The sequence below is a fragment of the Rhinatrema bivittatum genome, chromosome 5 (genome assembly GCF_901001135.1).
Source record: "Rhinatrema bivittatum chromosome 5, aRhiBiv1.1, whole genome shotgun sequence".
NCBI lineage: Eukaryota > Metazoa > Chordata > Amphibia > Gymnophiona > Rhinatrematidae > Rhinatrema > Rhinatrema bivittatum.
Window position 1 is genome coordinate 293,588,084 of NC_042619.1, and position 19,566 is coordinate 293,607,649.

The following is a 19,566-nucleotide window of genomic DNA, read 5'->3' on the forward strand; positions in this document are numbered from 1 at the left end:
ACAACCGCTGTCATATGATCAGAAAACACAGAGGAGCAGATTTTGAAAGCCCTGCGCGCCAGCGCGCCTATGTTACTTAGGCCGCCGGCGCACGAAAGCCCCGGAACGTGCATAAGTCCTGGGGCTTCGCTCGGGGGGGCGTGTTGGGGGCGTTCCGGGGGCATGACCGAGGCCTCCGAACCAGCCTCTGGGCCTGGGAATGGCGCGCCAGCAGCCTGCCGGTGCGCGCAAGTTGCAGCGCACATGTTATAAAATACAGGGTCGGCGCGTGCAAGGCTGCGCAAAATCAGCAGCCTGTGCGTGCCGAGCCGCGCAGCCATCCTCTGTTCCCTCCGAGGCCGCTCTGAAATCAGAGCGGCCTCGGAGGGAACTTTCCTTCCGGCCCCCCCCCCCACCTTCCCCTATCTAACCCATCCCACAGCCCTAATTCCCCCCTACCTTTATTTTACAAGTTACGCCTGCCCGAGGCAGGCGTAACTTGCGCGCGCTGGCTGACTGCCGGCGCGCCATGTTCCAGTCTGGGGGCTGGTCCAGAGGCCGCGGCCACGCCCCCGGAACGTCCCTGGGTCAGAACCACACCCGCGGCCCCGCCCCCTGACATGCCCCCGACATGCATCCTGGGGCGTTCTGGGGCTTGTGTTCTGGGGCTTGCGCGCGCGCCGCCGAGCCTATGCAGGATAGACTCGATGCGCGCAGGGGGTGGAAGGGGCAGCTTTTCAGGGTATCTTACGTGCGTAACCCTTTGAAAATCTGCCCCTAAATGCAGGTAAATGGCTCTTAAAAATTGCTACAATATATGCCATTGAATTGTCTATAGGAGTTACGTGTGTTAAGTATACTTAACGTGAGTAAATGACTTTTGAAATTGCTACAATAATACATTAAATTTACATGCATATGTCCTTTGAAACACACCTGTTAAAGTGCATTTATATGTGCAAAAGCTACTGACAATTCAATGGCATATATTGTAGCAATTTTCAAAAGCCCACTTACACACGCAAAGATTTTAAAAGCCCTGTGTGCGTAAATCCTGCTGGATTTATGCACGCAGGGCACTCGCGTGCCGGCGCGCCTATTTTGCATAGGCCGCTGGTGCGCGCAAAGCCCCGGGACTTGCTTAAGTCCCGGGACTTCGTAAAAGGGGCGGGAGGGGGCATGTCCGGGGGCATGTCGGCAGTCTGGGGGCGTGTCCTGGAGGCATGTCCGGGGTCAGGGGGCGGTCTGGGGTGGGTCCGGGGGCATGGCAATGGTTCGGAGGAGGGCCGGGAGGGCGGTCTCGAGTCCCCCGGCACTGCGGCCTGTGCCGGGGGATGCCGAGGCGGCGTGCGCAAGTTACGCCTGCTTCAAGCAGGCGTAACTTGCACAACAAAAGGTAGGGGTGGGATTTAGGTAGGGCTGGGGGTGGGGTAGACAGGGGAAGGGAGGGGAAGGTGGGGGGACGCGGAGGGAACGGAGGCAGGCTGCGTGGCTCGGCGCGTGCAGGCTGCCGATTTTGCGCAGCTTTGCGCGCGCTGACCCCGGATTTTATAAGATACGTGTGGCTACGCACGTATCTTATAAAATCCGGCGTACTTTTGTTCGTGCCGGTTGCGCGAACAAAAGTACGTGCGCGCGTACTTTTTAAAGATCTACCTCAAAGTGCACTTACATGTTACATTTACAGTTTTAAGCATATAAATCCTTTTGAAAATTATCCCTAGATTTATAAATATATGTAGTTTTGTGTTGCACCTTTTGCAGACTTGTTGCTGATGGCATAAAAGTAAACCAGAGCAACTAGAAGTTATTATAACCACAAAGATCAAATATGATGCTACCAATCAAGCTCACAAGAAATTTACGTAAATTTTCTATTGGCAACAGATTCAAATTGACCTAAATCTCTTGATATGCCTCCCCTTCTGGGTTCAAAACAGTAGATTTCTTCAACTAAGGACCAGTAATTTATCATAATCTATGATACTAATCTACCTATGATCTCTAATAGACCTACTATTTCTTATAGTTTTGCTTAGGGTTAACTTTACTACATTTGTCTAAAATCAATAATAGTTGCAGTTATACACAATTTTACAAAATCTCTTTTTAGTTTATAAAATGTGTTATGGCATCTATTAAGGGTTAGATGTTTTAACATGGACGCGCCGATTTTATAACATGCGTGCGCCTGCGCGCATGTTATAAAATCAGGTAGCCGCGTGCACACGCACGCCGGATTTTATAATCCACGCACACGTGTGTGTGTGGCACGCGCAAGGAGGAGTGAATTTATGCAAAGTCCGCGCGGCAACGCAATCGGGCCTTCCCCAGTTCCCTCTCAGTCCGCTCCAATTAAGGAACGAACTGGGAGGGAGCTTCCCTAACCCCCTGCCTAATCTTCCTTCCCCTTCCCCTCTCCTCCCCAAGCCCTAAAGCTAACTTACCTTGCCCGATTTATTTTTATTTTTAATTCTTGCTGCTCCTCGGGAGCAGAAGTGATTTACACGTGCCGGCCGGCTGCCGGCGCACACTTCCCCGGGACAGCAGCTACATGGCCTCTGTGCCGCCCCACCCCCTCCCTTCCCAGATCATGCCCCCGGCCTTCCCCTTTGAAGAGTCCCGGCACTTGTGCGAGCACCGGGGTTTACGCGCATGGCCAGGCCCCTTTGAAAATTTGCATGTAAACCCCGGATTGTACAAGCACATGCCTTTTACAATCTGCCCTTTAGCGTGTATTTTATAAAGAATCTTGTTACCTTAGCTAATAAAGATCAGACCAACTAAAGATAAATTACCTGAAGTATTTACTATAGCATTACCCATTAAGATCCCCCTGAACTTTTTTTTTTTTAAATTTATATTTTATTTATTTTCAAATAATTATAACAAGACAACCTTGTAAGGAATACAGAAACTCATTAATAGGAAATTATACATACATCCACATGTATTTACTAATACATACACTTGAAATAATACTATTAGCTGCTTTTCATTGGAAAAAGGGGAAGGAGGAAAAGAGAAAATCAAAGGAGAAACAAAGGAAATCTATTTAGCACTTTGCTGCTGTGTAGGCCTCAACTTATATAGGTTAAGTCCCTCCCTCCAGGAACTGTCTCAATTGCTCAGGCATAAAAAAAATATATATGTATTACCAGCATACTTTATAACACATTTACATGGAAATCTTAACAGGAAACTTGCCCCTTTGGCCAAAACCTCGGGAAGCATAGTTATAAACATTTTCCTCCGCTGTTGGGTAACCCTAGAAAGGTTTGGATAGACCCTAACTGTGGCTCCCATAAAGGGAGTATTAATGTTTTGAAAATATGCTTTCATCATTTTTGCTCTTTCTGGTTCAGTGAAAAAGGATACGAAGAGAACTGCCCTTTCTATAACTTACATATTTGAATTTTCCAGATACTCCGTTAAGTTTACTAAGTCAACCCTGTTCTCCCCATGAGGTAATTGAGAAGACTCTCTTTTAATAGGCAAAGGATCCCCCTGAACTTTACTTAAGTGTCCCGATTTCACAAATGACTACATTTATCTAAATTACTTCCTTGTGTTTCTTAGGCAACCAATGTCAAATTATTCTGTGTAGTCGAACCCCCTAATTAGTGGGTTAGTCTAGAAAGCATGAATGGAAGGTAGAGGTGGGTGGGTGGAGCCCTTTCCCTTCTACTCATTCTTTCTAAACCTAAGCAGTAAAGTACCCAACAAGCATAAAGGCAAAAGAAAATATCCTTTTTCAAAAATAAAAAGAACAAAAGCAGTTAAGGAAAATGCTCCCTTCAAAATGAAGTCTCGGCAATTGAATTCAAAACAAAAAAATTACCTGTTTGTAGTTAGCTCCTCCAAGAATAGCAGATCTTTCTTAACTTGACTCACCTACATACAGAACTCAGACCTTGATACAATTAACACAGATACCAAGCATCTTTCAATTCCCAGGGCTTCAAACAAAAACTTTCCCTTTGAACTACTAAATCTAAAGGCAGAAAAAAAAAAATCTTACAGCAAGGCAACTCCTACCCTTCTACTCTTCCTTTCTAAACCTAAGCAGTAATAATATGCAACAAACAATAATGCAATGCAAAATAACACTTTAAAAAAAACAAAAGCAATTAAGTAAAAATATCCCTCTTCAAAATAAGGTCTCAGCAATTGAATTCAAGCCAGAAAATGTACCTGTTTATAGTTCAGCCCTCCAAGAATGTACCTCACTTGATGCAAACCCTGTTGATGCAAATATTTGTAAATAGATTGTGCAGTTTGCCTTCTGATTGAGATGTTTTTCGCTTATTTATTGCCTTAATGCAGCATTTAGCAAAACATGTTCATTTTGGTGAATGGGTCTTAGGATAACAGTTGAATATCTCATTCTGATGCTTGACATTGGCAGGCTGGAGTACAATTGAGCAAGATAGGTTCATGAAGTTCTCTCTCTTCTTTGTGCTTTAGAAGTTTTTCAAATAAAAATCGCATAAGAGGATTTTTTATTTCTTTTTAAATCTATGATGATATTTTTTTGCCTGAAGTCCTACATCTTTTCCTAGTGGCTATCATTTGTGGTGGGCTGCCTGATATTTTCTCTTTTGCTAATTATAAAACATTTTGTTCCTGTGATCTTTTCGGTTTTGATATATATAAGGTTATGCATCCTTCTTCCTCCCATATCAGTAAATTTGTCTTCATCCTTTGGCTTATTGTTCTCCACCTTTATCCCATCCCCTAGTAATTTACCCATTGGTCCTTTCTCACCCAGTTTCATATGTTTTGTTCCTCCTAGACTCCATTTGTCTAGCAAAGTTAACTTTGATCCCCTGTTATGTATCCTAGAAATGTGATACCGTTCATTTTTAGCTTCTTGCTCTCATGAAGAGCTTAGTATTTATTTGTAACTTTGATCCCAGTTACCTGTATCCCTTGTTTGATGTAATGCATCCGTTTGCTTTTATCGTTTCACTGTAAACCGATGTGATATGTAATTTTGCACATGAATGTCGGTATATAAAAGCTCTAAATAAATAATAAATAAATATTTGGAAAAAAATATGACAACAGACCAGGAGAAACATGGGTTCATTCAGAGGGGCAGATTTTCAAAGGGTTATGCGCGTAACCCCGAAAACCTGCTCCTGCGCACGCCGATCTTATTTTGCATAGGCTCGGCGATGTGCGCAAGCCCCGGGACGCGTGTATGTCCCAGGGCTTTGAAAAAGGGGTGGGGCCGGGGGAGGGTGCTTGTCCAGGGGCGGTCCCGAGTCCTCCGGCACAGCGGCCATGCTGGGGGATGGCACGCCGGCAGCTGGTCGGCGCACACAAGTTATGCCTGCCAGAGGCCAGAGGCAGACGTAACTCCTGAAATAAAGGTGTGGGGGGGGATTTAGGTAGGGCTGGAGGGTGGGTTAGATAGGGGAAAGGAGGGGAAGGTGGGGGGGGAGCGGAAGGAAAGTTCCCTCGGAGGGAACGGGGAAAGCCATCGGGGCTCCCCTAGGGCTTGGCGCGCGCAAGGTGCACAAGTGTGCACCCCCTTGCGCGCGCCGACCCTGTATTTTATAACATGTGCGCGGCTGCGCGCGCGCATGTTATAAAATCAGGCGTACATTTGTGCTCGCCGGGTAGCGCGCAGAAATGTAGGCCACGCACGCAGGTTATAAAATCTGCCCCCGAGTGTACTGTCATGTTTCATGGATTACGTGCTGATTTATGGTTCATGTTAGTTCATCTCTGGGATTTATAATAGGTTACAGTAACAAAGATTAGGGTTGGACAATCATGTATCCAGGCTCAGATCTTCAACATTTATTCAGATAATCCAAACCAGCCTCTACTGGATTAAAATGTGGCCTTGATTTTTTGTTTAGAATCCAGACTCATTCAGATAGGGTTCATATTTAATCCAAACCTACTCTCTGTCCCCATAGAGATGTGTCTATTAATCATCCTTATGACTCTGGTTACAGAAAGATCCCTAGGAGTACTTGATTTAAAACAAATGTAGATGTTGGTGTTATCCAACACATGGCACAACAAATGATGTATCTGTGACTCTAGGAAAGAAACAACTCACAAGACAAATCCCATAGGCAATAAACTCTAAAGAAGAGAGAAACTGGAAAGAATGGCAGGAGAGGCTTAGGTGTTGCTTGCACTGCGGGCATGGATTGTTTAAGTGTGAACCCCCGAGTCTGGAGGAGGAGGGTGGAAACATCTCACGCCTCTCATGCAGATCCATCAGGCCTACTCACTACCCAGAGAAAAGAACACCAAGGGGACTTTTCCAATAGCTGACGTACCTGCAAAGTCTGTGGGTGGTTTTGTATCTGTGGACCTGGTAAGCAATTTTCACAGAAAACTAGTGCATGGCTTTCCTTTTCAGAATGTGCTTACAAATGCATCGAGTGGCAAAAGCACCCGCAGGCTTTGCACCAACTTTTCCTGCAGTTAGAGGAAATGGAGGGGAAAACTACACATGCCCATTAGAAAATGCTATTAAGAAGCACTAGGGGTGTTACAGACCAAATAATATCATTTCATGTCATGTGGTTTCACTGGGGGAGAGGTGGCCACCTGAATTTCATATCATTGGGGGCTATTTTGGGGGTCTGTTGCTTTTTTGTTTATTTTTGCAAATAGTGCACACTGTTCAGAAAAAGTGCACACTAAAAATGATAGAAAATAAAAAATCTAAATTGTGTTTTTTTCTATTGTTTCTTTTTGAAAACAGTATGAAACAATATAATTGTCAATGTCATTTCAGATGAAAGCACATGTTTATTCAGCATGCATACTTTATTCTTCCAATCTAACCACTCCCTTTCTCCTTCCAGAAACACCTCTTTTTAATGTGGCTGTACATTACATGAGTTGTGAACCATTTGCATACTTTTTAACTGTTCCCAGGAGATCAGACAAACCTATTTACCCAGAGAAATTGCTTTGAAATGCAGAGGTAAGTCAGGCACTGGGCGGGACCAGGCAGAATTCATCAAGTCCCTGGTTTTAAAAAGCATTTGCATGCTTAAAATTGGATTTTACATGTGCAAAATGTGTAAGTGGGCTTTTGAAAATTGCTACAGTATATGCCATTGAATTGTCCATAGGTTTTTCGTGTGCAAGTGCTACGATAGTATGTTACCTTTACACTTCTTTTCAAATTGCCTCCCAGGTTTCTATCACTGTTAGTGCACGCTGCAAACATACAATTACAGCAGGTCAAATGCCTACAGTCGGTTTGTTTTTTTTTTGTGGACCCTTGTGAATTCAAGCTTTCTCCTGTCTCTTCGCAGCCTAGTAAAATATACATTGCTCAGGGCTGATCTCACCTTCATTTTCTTCATCATTTAAGCACATGGGATGCCCAAAGGCATACTCGATTTGCTCTTTCCAATCACACTCAGAGAGAACTTTAAGGTCAATTTAATTTCATTAACCTGTTGCTCTGTGGCAGCTGCATTATGACAGTTCGCAGATAACCTCACTTCTTTTTTTTGCCTGCGCTTCCCTGAGATCTGTCAATGGAAATGCTCAAATCAGTTCCTTTGATGCGTCGGATAATAGTAACAGCTAAAATATATTAGAAACAGAAGGGAGAGAGAGAGAGCGAGCGAGCGAGCGAGAGATGAGTGAAGCCGATCACAACCAATCCGGGGGGGTCGCAGGCGAAGAGGCAGCCAATGCTTGCTGCAGTGGGCGGAGCCGAAGCCCCAGTCCATAATTACTAACTGCATTCCTGCTTTCCAGCACAGTTGCTTTGAGCTGCTGCGAGGTCTCATCCGAGGAAAGCCGGGCGCCCGCCTAACCCCCAAGTGTTCTCGCAAGCCCTTGTGACAATCCCCTCCTCCGTGCCAGTCCAAGACTGGACTTAGAAGGTACCAGCAACACATCTTGCCTTTCTTTTCTGTTGCTTGCTTTTTTTTTTTTTTGTGAAACCTTGATGATTCTTAATTTGGGAGTTGGGAAGGTGGTGGGGGTTGTTTAGTGGGTATATCATACCCTTGAGCAGCAGGAGGGATTTGGATGAAAATAAAACAAACAGGGGAGTGATCCCATCAACTTTCCAATGTCGTCAAATGCTAGGATACAATGCAATGGTTTTAAATTAGATTGTTTAATCTGGAGAAGTATTTTCGATGCAAGGGAGAGGGAGTGGGCAGGAGAGTCCCCCCACCTTTTCTATTATTTGCATAACATTGCATTTACTTCTTTGTCAGACATTAGCTGATCCATGCTTTCTGGCTGAGAGCAACCAAAGATCTTTAAAAAGCTGACAGCAATGGAAAACAACTTGAGCTGGGTTCCTGTGATAAAAGCTGAAAAGACAGGCATGACTACTTTTCGGTCAGAACATGGAATGTAAACAGCGCTTCCCAGCCTTTTGAGCCACTGAGTGATCTGTAGGAAATTAGAACCGATTCCTAAAGCAGAAACATTTGATTGGCAGTCATTGGGAGCGTTTTTACTTTCCACTTGTGTGTGTTTGTTGTGAGTTGCTTTAGAGCACTTGTCTGTCTCAGTGCCAGACTGGTCATCTGTGGGACCTGAGGGGAGGCAAATAATAGAAGTTGCCCAGGCATTGACTCAACAAGGAACAGACTCACGAATAGGTGGCTTGTATCTCTTTTCTTTAGATGATGACAGGCTGGGTGATAAACTGTGCCAAGTAAGAATAACAATAAAGTGAAGGGTTGATGAATAAGCTTGTAGTCCTACGGATACCAGAAAACACTGAGTCACTTGATCCAGAAAACATAGCTTTTATTGTGGCTTTGGTCCCCTGAAAAGTCATGTACAATCACATGTCTGTAAATATTTTAGTTTTGTGTAGCTTTGTTGGTGGGATGGGGAGGATATACAAGGTGTTCTTGATTGTTTTTATTTGTGCTTTTAATTATGAATTAATTTTGTTCATACTACTGGGGATTAAAGTGAGTAGGATTGTATTTGATTTGTATATGATTAATACTTTTTATATATATTTTATTGCTAGGCTATATTATGAGGAAGTTTAATGTTTTTGTTGTATGTTGTACTTTTTTTTTTCCCCTTTTAAATCACTGCAAGTCCTTTGGCTAGTGGTGTTTGCTCACCTAAATAAATAAATATAATGAGAGACCACAAGCTGTAAAGTATTTGGAAGTAAAAGGTGGTCGAGGGTGCATCTCAGCAACTGAATAATTGAGTAACACTGAACTAGGTCTTCTGTAATGTTGTTATAATCTGGATCTTGCTTTCCTGATGCCTTTTAGAAAAGACAAAAGGGGTGGGTTGGCCATCGGAGAATTATTTTCGTCTCATTTGGTACATAAAGATGAAAAACTGTAATGTGATTATTTTTTAGTAGAGATGTGAATTTGTTTGAAACAAAATGGGGGAAAAAAAGTTTTCCTGTTTCAATTCCTTTTTAAAATGAAGCAAAAGAAAAAATGAACAGCATTGTGTTTGTTTTTTGTTCATTTCTTTGGAAGTAAAACAAATGAATGCCATCGCTGCCACCAACCCTTCCCTACCATCCCTGGACCCTCTTACCCTCTTGTTGAAAATCTCTCCCCAGGGCAGGAGTGGTCCCTGGTCACTCTTACCTCACCGCTGCTGCTATTGCAAACGGCCCCAGCAGACCGAGGCCAGCACCACTGTAAATGTTTGCTGCCCAAAATGGCAAGAATTTTCAATGGCACTGGCCTGGGTCTGCCGGCACTATTTCCAGTAGCAGCAGTGGTGAGGCAGGAGCGACTGGGGGATCACTTTTGCCTCATGAAGAAAAGTTCAACTATAGGTTATGAAGGTCAAGGAGAAGAGTGGAGAAATGAAGAAGGCCTAGGAGGGTTTTTTTTTTGTTTTTGTTTGTTTTTTTTGTGTGTGGCTGCCTGCTCAACATTTTTGTTTTGATTTATTTTTTTGTTTGTTGTATTTTTCATTGTAAAGCAATGAAAGGAAATGAAACAAATAAAAAAAAAAAGAAGAAAAGAAATGAAAAATAAAACAAAATGAAAAAATGTTTGTGCACAGCCCTAATGTTTTATTAAATTTCCTGTTCCCGCTAGGAGCTTTATTTGCATGCTTCTGAATTGCTGCATACCACAGGGAGCAGTGGCCAGAGTCCCACTGTGATGTTTTGCCCTTGATACACCGAAGCACCTCTGGAGACATTAACTCCCAAACACGGTGACCAGGCACTGTTCTAAGCCTCTTCCTCCATCCACTAGCATATGAAACAAACCTGCCAGTGCAGAACTTACGCAGGGGGAAAAAATAGCTTTTGCATGTGTTATTTTTAGGTGTGACTTTGAAAACTCTCCTCAGAGTCTTTCTAAAGAAAAGATGTTTCTGAATAGTGAAAGCCATACTTGGATACCTCCTAAGTATTCATGAAAGGGATCAGAGGATTTTGGTGGGGGGGACTGAATGGCTCAAGAGAATGGTCACAGCATTACAGAGACTTTACCTTTAGGCCACTGATAGAAATCCCAGCTCAGGTGGCCCTTGCAAAATGAGATGGTGGTCTCAGTCCTTTTCCACTGGCCATAGCAGAAGCAGTCACATCATGATTCCTGTCAGATTCCTACGAATCTGTGAATTCGCTGCACACCTTGTCACTGACATGATATGAGAAAAAATATGACTTTGTACAAAGAAAGTGTTTTTCTAGTTAGCCTGTTATGAAAGTAAAAAAAAAAAAAAAGGTATATAACCAAAAGGCAGCATTAGATAGTTACTTCTTTAAAACTGTTAGTAGTATATTTCCACTTAAGGATGCTAAGGGTGCCTTTCCAGCCGTTGGAATGGGAATTAATGAAAACCTTCCTTCACTGTGTGTTTCACTGGATGTGGTTTTCTTAGCTGTGTATTGGAATGTCCATCCACTTTCTCCCCCAGTGCAGGCAGCACATTCACTGAAGAGCTGTTAGGTAATATTCAATTAAAACGTGCCATGAAAAGATGCTGAGGATGCCTGGTGCCCAAGGCAATTATTTAGGTTGGAACATGAAAGTAGAATTGGCCAATCAAGGTCCAAATTTATTGCTCAAAGAATCTCCCTAATGATCTAATGGCTAAAATTAATTGTTTTCCAACCATGTCTGAATGTTGAGGGTTTGGTGATCACAGCCCCACCATAGCACCTGTGATTCTTTTCTTGTCAGAATACCAAAAACATATGCCATTGCCTTCAGCATCCCACAGCACCTGGTCTTCCTTGGTGGTTCTTCCAGGTCTACTGTCCAGGTCCAATCATGTTTAGTTTCTAAGATATATAATGTGTTCAGGCTCACTCAGGCCAGTGTTGCTGGAAGCTAATCTGAATGAAAAATCATTTAAATAAATGTTTAGCCTTTCTTTTTAGTATTCTAATTCCATTTTAATAGCATCTTTGCCAGTGAACTTTCTTGTATAGTTAACCTCTCTTGTCACTTAGGTCCTGATTTACTAAGCTTTTTTCCCATTGACACTGAATGGGAGCAAAGTCTTAATGAATGAGGATCTTCACCTTGATTTTGGCTGTTTAATTTTCAGTACAGGTATGTAATGGACAATAAAGCCCATGCTTGTGAGTACCAAGCCTGTTTTGTGGCATTCTTGAGGATTATGTTTTACCATTACTATCATAGGGCATAGCCTGTGGTTAAGTAGACTTCAGCTGGAATGAGTTGAAGGTATTACCATGGTCTTGCCTTGCCTTTGTTATCCTTCTTATTAGCAGATTTTCCAGTGTAAAAAGTATCTGAGAATGCAAGATTAATTAGTACACATCCAACAGGCTCTGGTTAGAATTCATACAGACTAACATAGTAGATGACAGAAAAAGATAAACCAACCTGTCCAGTATGCACAGCTTTTCTTGTCCACCCTATTAAGGATATATCCCAGCTGCCAGCCATACAGCATAACTGCTTGTAAGATATCTCTCCTTATCCAGGACAGATTTTGCCTGTCCTGGATAAGGATTCTCTATTTAGCTCATATACCCCCTATGTCTAACCACAAGACTCTGTAATTGAAATGTCCAAACATCCAGCTTCCTAGGTCCCTTTGGCCTTTCAGGATGGTGTCTTGCCACCATTAACCTGCCACACTGACCTAGCTGGTCCTGGGGAGTTGTAGCTTTATTTACATAATTGGAAATGTAACTATTGTAAATGAAAATCATAATTGCATGGCAGTTCTTTAATGGTTCATCATTGTTAATTCTATACAGTCTAAGACCAATTGATTACTACAAATAGACCCATCTGCAGTCCACATGCCAGGCAAATTCCAAACTAAGGAAGAAATCATATGATTTAACTTTCAATGAAGAATAATTGTATTTTTTAAACAACTTATTCTTTCATAAAGTCCTTTAAATACACCAAGTATACCAAATACACAGTAGTCCAGGTCCAGATTGGACCTGGACAGTAGTCTGATGATTGCCTGTTTGTAGACTCTGAAGTTGATAAGTACTCCTTTTTTTGGCTAAGAATGTTATACTGGGAATTAATTTTAGTTCTTTTTATTCATTTATATATTTATTGAGATTTATGTCTTGCTTCATTCAAAACAGCCAATTTCAAAGCAACCTAAACTCAAACTAAAACATTTTTAATACAATACAAATCGGCATACAAATAAGCATAAAATAAGACATAAAAATTTGACAACCATTTACCAAATATTATAAAACTGTACACAGCATCATTGAACAAGACAGATTTTCAACTGTACAATAATCCTATAAAGCTTTCCCAAAAATTGCCGTGATGTGTTCCATACTCAATCCTTGAATATTCTTTTTTTTTTTATTAATATTCCCAGTCTATTTTTAACATCTAAGGGAATTTGTTTCAGATGTTGAATGGATTTGATGCACTCACTAAAGACACCATCTTGGCAGCACTAATAGTAGCATGTCCAAATTTGACTGGTGCATGCTGCTAGCTGAAGAAACTCTGGAAGTGGTCGCCAGATTTGGTGGATATTTTACAAAGCATGCTACTCTTTTATACAGCAAATATGGTTTTGTTTTTTTTCATTTTGGCTATCTTCAATAATCCATTGTTAACGTGTTTCAGATATTTGAAAGCACTATTAAGTTTTGATACAAGCATCTGATTGTCACAGGAGCTGTCCAGACCATGGTGCTGAACAGCAATAAGATAATAAAGCCCCTAGGTTTATTGAGTCATTCTTGTTTCCCTATCAAGTTATTAGGCAAAAGCTTTCAGTGGAAAAAGACTTAAGAAAGGTATTAATCATTAATATCTTTATTTGCAACCAGCTGACTCATAGCAACAGTGCTTGTCTGACAGTTGTAAAGGATTTCTTACCCTTGACATTACTGTAACTAGAAAAGTAAAGAATGAGATGATTTGTATGTTGAATCAGACCATTTAGATCTGGTGTATTCTGAGCCCTTTCTATTAGCCCAGATGTGCTTTACCAATCAGGAGCTTGCCAAGGACACTTACAAATCTGGCTGAAACTCATCAGAATCTGTCAGACTATTCAGCAGATTATTGTGGATGTTTCAGCAAGTCAAACGTTGATACACTTCTTTAGTCCCACTTTCAATAAGTGCCAGATCTCTATTGATACAGTAATAATAATTTTGGATTTTCCATACAGAAATGTTTTTTTTTTTAAATTGCCCACCTGATATGCAGGTAAACCTCTTCATACATAGTTTTACTTGGACTGAGCAGAGGAGTGGAGTTGGGCAGGGGTTTGCACTTGCACATATAGGGGTAGATTTTCAAAGGGTTACACGTGTAACCCCCAAAAAGCTGCCCCTACGCGTGTCGAGCCTATCTTGCACAGGCTCGGCGGAGCGCGTATGTCCCGGGGCTTGCAAAAAGGGGTGGGGCATGGGCGGTCTGGGACGTGGCGGGGGCGTGGCTGCTGTGGGCCGGCGCGCATAATTTCTTCAACAAAGGTAAGAGGTTGGTTTTTTTTTTTTTTTAGATAGGGCTGGGGGGTGGATTAGGGAGGGGAAGGTGGGGGAGGTGGAAGGAAAGCTCCCTCTGAGGCCGATTTCGGAGCGGCCTTGGAGGAAACTGAGGAAGGCTGTGCGGCTCGGCGCGCGCAAGTTGCACAATTGTGCACCCCCTTGCACGCATCAACCCTGGATTTTATAACCTGCGCGCGGCAGCGCATGCATGTTATAAAACTGGGTTGCGCGAACAAATCTACGCCCGCACGCACCTTTTAAAGTTTGGCCCACAATTTTGCGTTTTAAAAAGTATGCATGCAAATTTTCACAGGAAATTTGGGCAGATGTTTTAGCAGGTGTAATTGTGTGCGAGTAGTTTTGGTGGGATAACTTTCAAAGGAGACTTATGGACATAAGTCTTGTTTGAAAAGTGGTGTAACTTGTGTGCAATGTTACAACATTTACCTCCTTGGTGTTTCACAAGCATGTAGGCAATCACTACTGGGATGGGTGGTCTGCCTGTCCATCTTTTATGTTAATCTCTCCTTTGGAAGCTTTTGTACAGTGATTAACTGGAATCCAGGTATAGTTGAGCACATTGAGATGTGGATGAAGAAAGTAATTTTTCCCCCTAAAGATGGGGTTTCTATCCACTAGATTGCAGTCTATCTGTTAGTACTACAGTATAGCCATGTTTACCCTCTCAGGTCTGTGCAGCAAACACTGCAGGCTTATAGTCTCTCATGTTAACCCTAACTTCAGTGTCTAATGCCACCTTTCTGTACAGCATGTGAAAGTTGATATCTGCCAATATCTGTTTGATTTATTTCCTCCCTATTTGAGACCCCCTTCATGTTAAGGGCATAAACTCCCAATGCTGTTATTCTCCGCAGGACAGTTTTATTTAACACATGGGTTTGGATCTGATTACTTGCCTTTCCAATGAAAACTCAAGGCAAGTTACATTTCAAGTATAGTAGGGGGCAGATTTTCAAAGGGTTACGTGTGTAACCCCGAAAACCTGCTCCTGCACATGCTGAGCCTATTTTGCATAGGCTCGGCGGTGCGCGCAGGCCCCGGGATGCACCTATGTCCCAGGGCTTTGAAAAAGGGGCGGGAAGGGAGTGTGGGCATGGCGCCAGTCTTGGGGCGGTCTGGGGGTGGGCTGAGACCTCCGGCACAGCGGCTGTGCCAGGGGATGGCGCCGGTAGCCGGCCGGCGCGCACAAGCTATGCAACAGGCAGGCGTAAAAAGTGAAACAAGGTAGGGGGGATTTAGGTAGGGCTGGGGGCGGGTTAGATAGGGGGAGCGGAAGAAAAGTTCCCTCCCCGGCCTTGGAGGGAACGGGGAAAGCCATCGGGGCTCCCTTAGGGCTCGGCATGCAAGATGCACAAGTGTGCATCCCCTTGCATGCGCCGACCCCGGATTTGATAGCATGCGTGCGGCAGCACACGTATGTTAAAAAATTGGGTGTACATTTGTGCGTGACGGGTAGCGCGCACAAATGTACCCTGTGTGTGCTTCTTTCAAAATATACCCCAAGGTACTTCCCTGCCCCAGAAGCTTTAGAATCTTAAAAGCCGGGTGTGCACCAAAGCTGGGAGATACACACATAGGTTGGGCCAGTGCATGCCGAGCAGATTTTAAAAGCCACCTGGATACAAGCATACTTGGCCCTATGCGAACAAATGAAAAGTAAAAAAAAAGAGGCAGGGCATGGGTGTGGCCTGGGAGGGCGTGTGTGTTTCTGGATTTTTACTTGAAATTAGCACATAAATACTTATGCACACAGGCGTACGCTGAGGGTCCCCTGCTATGTAACTTTTGCTATGAATGATGTGCAAGCTATGAAGAAAAGATACATAGATCAGTGGGGTTTAAAATGTCAGGGCTAACAGGGGAGAATGGAGACTATTGAACTAGGGGGCTTTGGAAGGCCTATTCCTTAGCTGGGTGACCTGGGAATAAACCAGGAAAACTGGTAATGGCATTGGCGTGCGTGCCTTTTAAAATCCCCCACCTTATGCAGTAGAAGTGGCATTCACACACACAGGTGTGCTTTCACTTAAAATTGCATGCTATTTTATAACGTGCACACACAGACATGTGTATGTCATAAAAATGGCCAATGTCCTGGACGCAGGCTGATGAATATGTGCACGGGTGTCCACGTGCCGGTTTAAAAGTTACCGTTCCTGTCTGTATCTGAGGCAGTGGAGTTCAAAGTGACTTGCCCAAGGTCATAAACCATGTCAGTGGGAGAAGCAGGATTTGAGTCCTGTCTTTGTTGATTCTCAGCCCACTGCACTAACCACTAGGTAATTCCTCCACTCATGGTTCACTGACTGAAGAAGCCAATTCAAACCCAGGTACAGGAAGTCTAAAATTGCACTAATTTATCTTGCACTGTCACTGTTTGTCTCTTAAACTGGGTTTCTGTACCCAGTTCAGTGCTTCTCCCCAGTATCATGCCAGTAAAAGAAATATAAGCCTTCCGCTTGCAGTCCTGGCTGCTGCTGACAATCAGGTGGTCTCAGGCTAGGAGGCAGCACACTGGTCTGCTTGCTGCTCCTCTACTTGGAAATTGGCAGGCTTTGTCCTTTCCCGTTATTGAGCAGGAATGATAAATCGACACACTGAGAAACAGAGCAGCCTCCTGCAGAGGGGTTGACGTGGTGGAATCTTTTTTTTCCTCTTTCTTAAACAGGGTATTTATTAATTGAGCTAAAAGAAAATTACTGATTGTGATATGCTTTCAAAGGCATGACCTTCAGTTCTGAGTTGTTTTCAGAGGAACACTGTCCTTGTTGTAGTGTAGTAGAGGGTTTTTTTTTTGTTTTTTTTTAATGTTGTCATTGCTCTCATAGGTGTGTGTGTTGTTCCATGCAGACCTTGTTTCCGTTTTGTAACCATTTGATAGCAATGCAAAACCTTGCTCTAAGAAGCAACTCATATTAACAATGTACAGTTTATTACTGAAATCAGTGATTCCTGAAACAGCATATTGTAAAAGGCCTTGGCTGAATGGCATCATTTGATTAATTAAACAACTATTTCCATCTGTGTGGGCTTTAACAATTGAATATACCTAGCAGTTAATGGCTTGGATACATGGAACAATCTGGCTAAAGTACATATCAACAGGAATTTTCAAGTGCAGTAGTAATGGTTAAAACAAAGGGGTGGAGTCTCAGAATAAAAAGCGTGCTTCTTTTATTATGACCACTCTTCCTACTGTGGAATATATCTTTCCTTGAGTCACACTGGGCCGGATTTTAAAAGGGTTACGCGCATAACCCTTCTAAAACGGCCCTGCGCGCACCGAGCCTATATTGCATAGGCTTTGGCGCGCGCAAGTCCCGGGGCTTTCTTGGGGTGGGCGTGTCGGGGACGTGATGCAATCGGCGCGTCATCCAGGGGCGTGTCGGGTGGCGTGACGCGGTCGGCGCGTCATCCGGGGGCAGTGCCGTGGGCGTGGTTTCAGCCCGGGGGCATTCCGGGGGCGTGGCCATGGCCTCCAGACCAGCCCCCGGACTGGAACATGGCGCGCGGCAGCCGGCCCAGCGCACGCAAAGTTACGCCTGCTTTGAGCAGGTGTAACTTGTGAAACAGAGGTGGGGGGGTAAGGGAGGGGAAGGTGGGGGGAGGCGGAAGGAAAGTTCCCTCTGAGGCCGCTCCGAGGCCTCAGAGGGCCGCTCCGTACTTTTGTTCGCGCCTGGTGCGCGAACAAAAGTACGCGCGTGCGCTGTCTTTCAAAATGTACCCCATAGTGTCTCTATCTGTGCTCTCTCCCTGCTTCCAATGTGGCCTGAGTGAGGTAGGGAGAGCAAATAACATCAAATCAGTTCCATCCATATCCACTTAGATTCCTAATGGTGAAAGCAGCTAAATTAGAAGGAAATTTAAAAAGAGAAAATTTTAATTACTTAAGATATCACTAGGAGCAAATAGAGAGATCTCACTGATTTTGTTTCTCATGTAATTATTTCAACCTGTATTTGGGTAGCTCTTTTGAGTCGGATAGTAACCATACATAGCACATTTAGGCTCCTAGTTATCTTCTCAGATCACTAATTAAAATCACATCTTGCAGAGAGAAAATTGAAACCCAAATCTACAATGTGTTTTCTATGTACTGTAATTCCTTCTCTTGTAATTTGACTCTCTCTCTCTCTCTCTCGTTTTGATTATCCCCATAACATTTCCAATTTTTTTAAGTGAGTGAGGATTATTTACTTGATGCCAGGGGTGACAGAGCTGTCCTCAGTCCTACCAGGCTATTGTCTTTATTCCATTACATTTTGATTCCTAATTACTGGATATTTGAGTTATCTAATTATTTAAAAAACTGTCTATGCCATGCTATCCAATATTCTAAGCTGCTTACAAAAGAAGCATTCACAGATAAAATACAAATAAAATTGCATAATGATAAAGACATCAGAAAGCTATGTCTGCCCAGCTTGTTAGGTGTTCTAAATCAGGCACTTATCAGTCTCCTTCTGAACTGAGGCCTAAAAAATCTAGCATCGCTACAATTACTGGATCTGATTAAATGCTTCATTAAATAGCTCCATTTGCTTTTTAAATGACTTGAAACTAGATTCTTCTCAAAGAGTATCAGGTAAGTCGGTTCTGTTGCGAACAACCTTTCAAGCAACTTTGCCAGTCTCACTAACGAATCCTGGGCACCTCAAACAGGCAGCGACCAGTAGATCTTACGTTTCTTTCCGGTCTGTAAATCTTCAACACTGAACTGATGCATTGCAGTGCCTCACTATGCAGGGCTTTATGAATTTGAGTCAAAATTTTAAATCTTAATCTCCATTCAATCGGTCACCAGTGAAGTGCAAAGAATAAAAGGGTACTAGAGCTGTTCTTGCAAGTTCATCCTGAATTTTATGGTTCTGTGGCTTTCTAGCAACTTTCACTGACTGCATAAAGGTTTTACTGTGATTGTCTATCAAGTGAAAATATTAAATGAGTGATCTCACAGTTAAACACAAAATGCCTCAAGGCAGCTTCCCCAATACAATATCAATTATCTTTAATTCACGTAGCACATACATCAGATTAAAAAGCCTGTGAAAGAGCAATTGGAAAAAGGTCTTGATGTATCATTCTGGACGTTTGCTGAAAAACAGAATTTCTCAAAACATAATCACATTTCAATACATTGAGGAAAAAAAACAATGGCATTGAGAAAGTACTGAAAAAAATGGTTTCCTGTAAAAAAAAAAAAAAAAAAAAAAGTCAAAATAATTCTCAGCATTGATTGACATATAATTTGTAATGTCATATATAGTGTACTAGTCATATATAGTGTACTAGTTAAAGATAATGTATATTATTATATATAATACTTTTTGGAGTGTATAATTTATATACAGGGGTACATTTTTATAAAAAAGCGCGAGCGCTTACTTTTGTTCGTGCACCAGGCGCAAACAAAAGTACGCCGGATTTTATAAAATACGTGCATAGCTGCACGTATCTTATAAAATCTGGGGTCGGCGCGCACAAGGAGGTGCACCTTGCGCGCACCGAACCCTGCGCGTGCTGCCCGTTCCCTCCTAGGCCGCTCCCTCTTGAGGCCGTTCCCTCTGAGGCCGCTCCGAAATGCATATTGTGTATGCATGCTTGTGAATTTCAATATGGTCTACTTCCAACCC

The 19,566-nt window shown here is 42.9% G+C and overlaps 1 protein-coding gene across 1 annotated transcript in view; it reads left to right on the forward strand.

Annotated features, from left to right (window-relative positions):
- Positions 1-7,745: 7,745 nt before the first annotated feature.
- The window catches only part of ZMAT4 (zinc finger matrin-type 4), a 556,227-nt gene continuing 544,406 nt past the window's right edge, over positions 7,746-19,566 (forward strand). The window contains exon 1 of the mRNA XM_029604135.1: positions 7,746-7,859. The gene's annotated coding sequence lies outside the window, so the exon portion shown is untranslated. The remainder of the gene's footprint in view (positions 7,860-19,566) is intronic.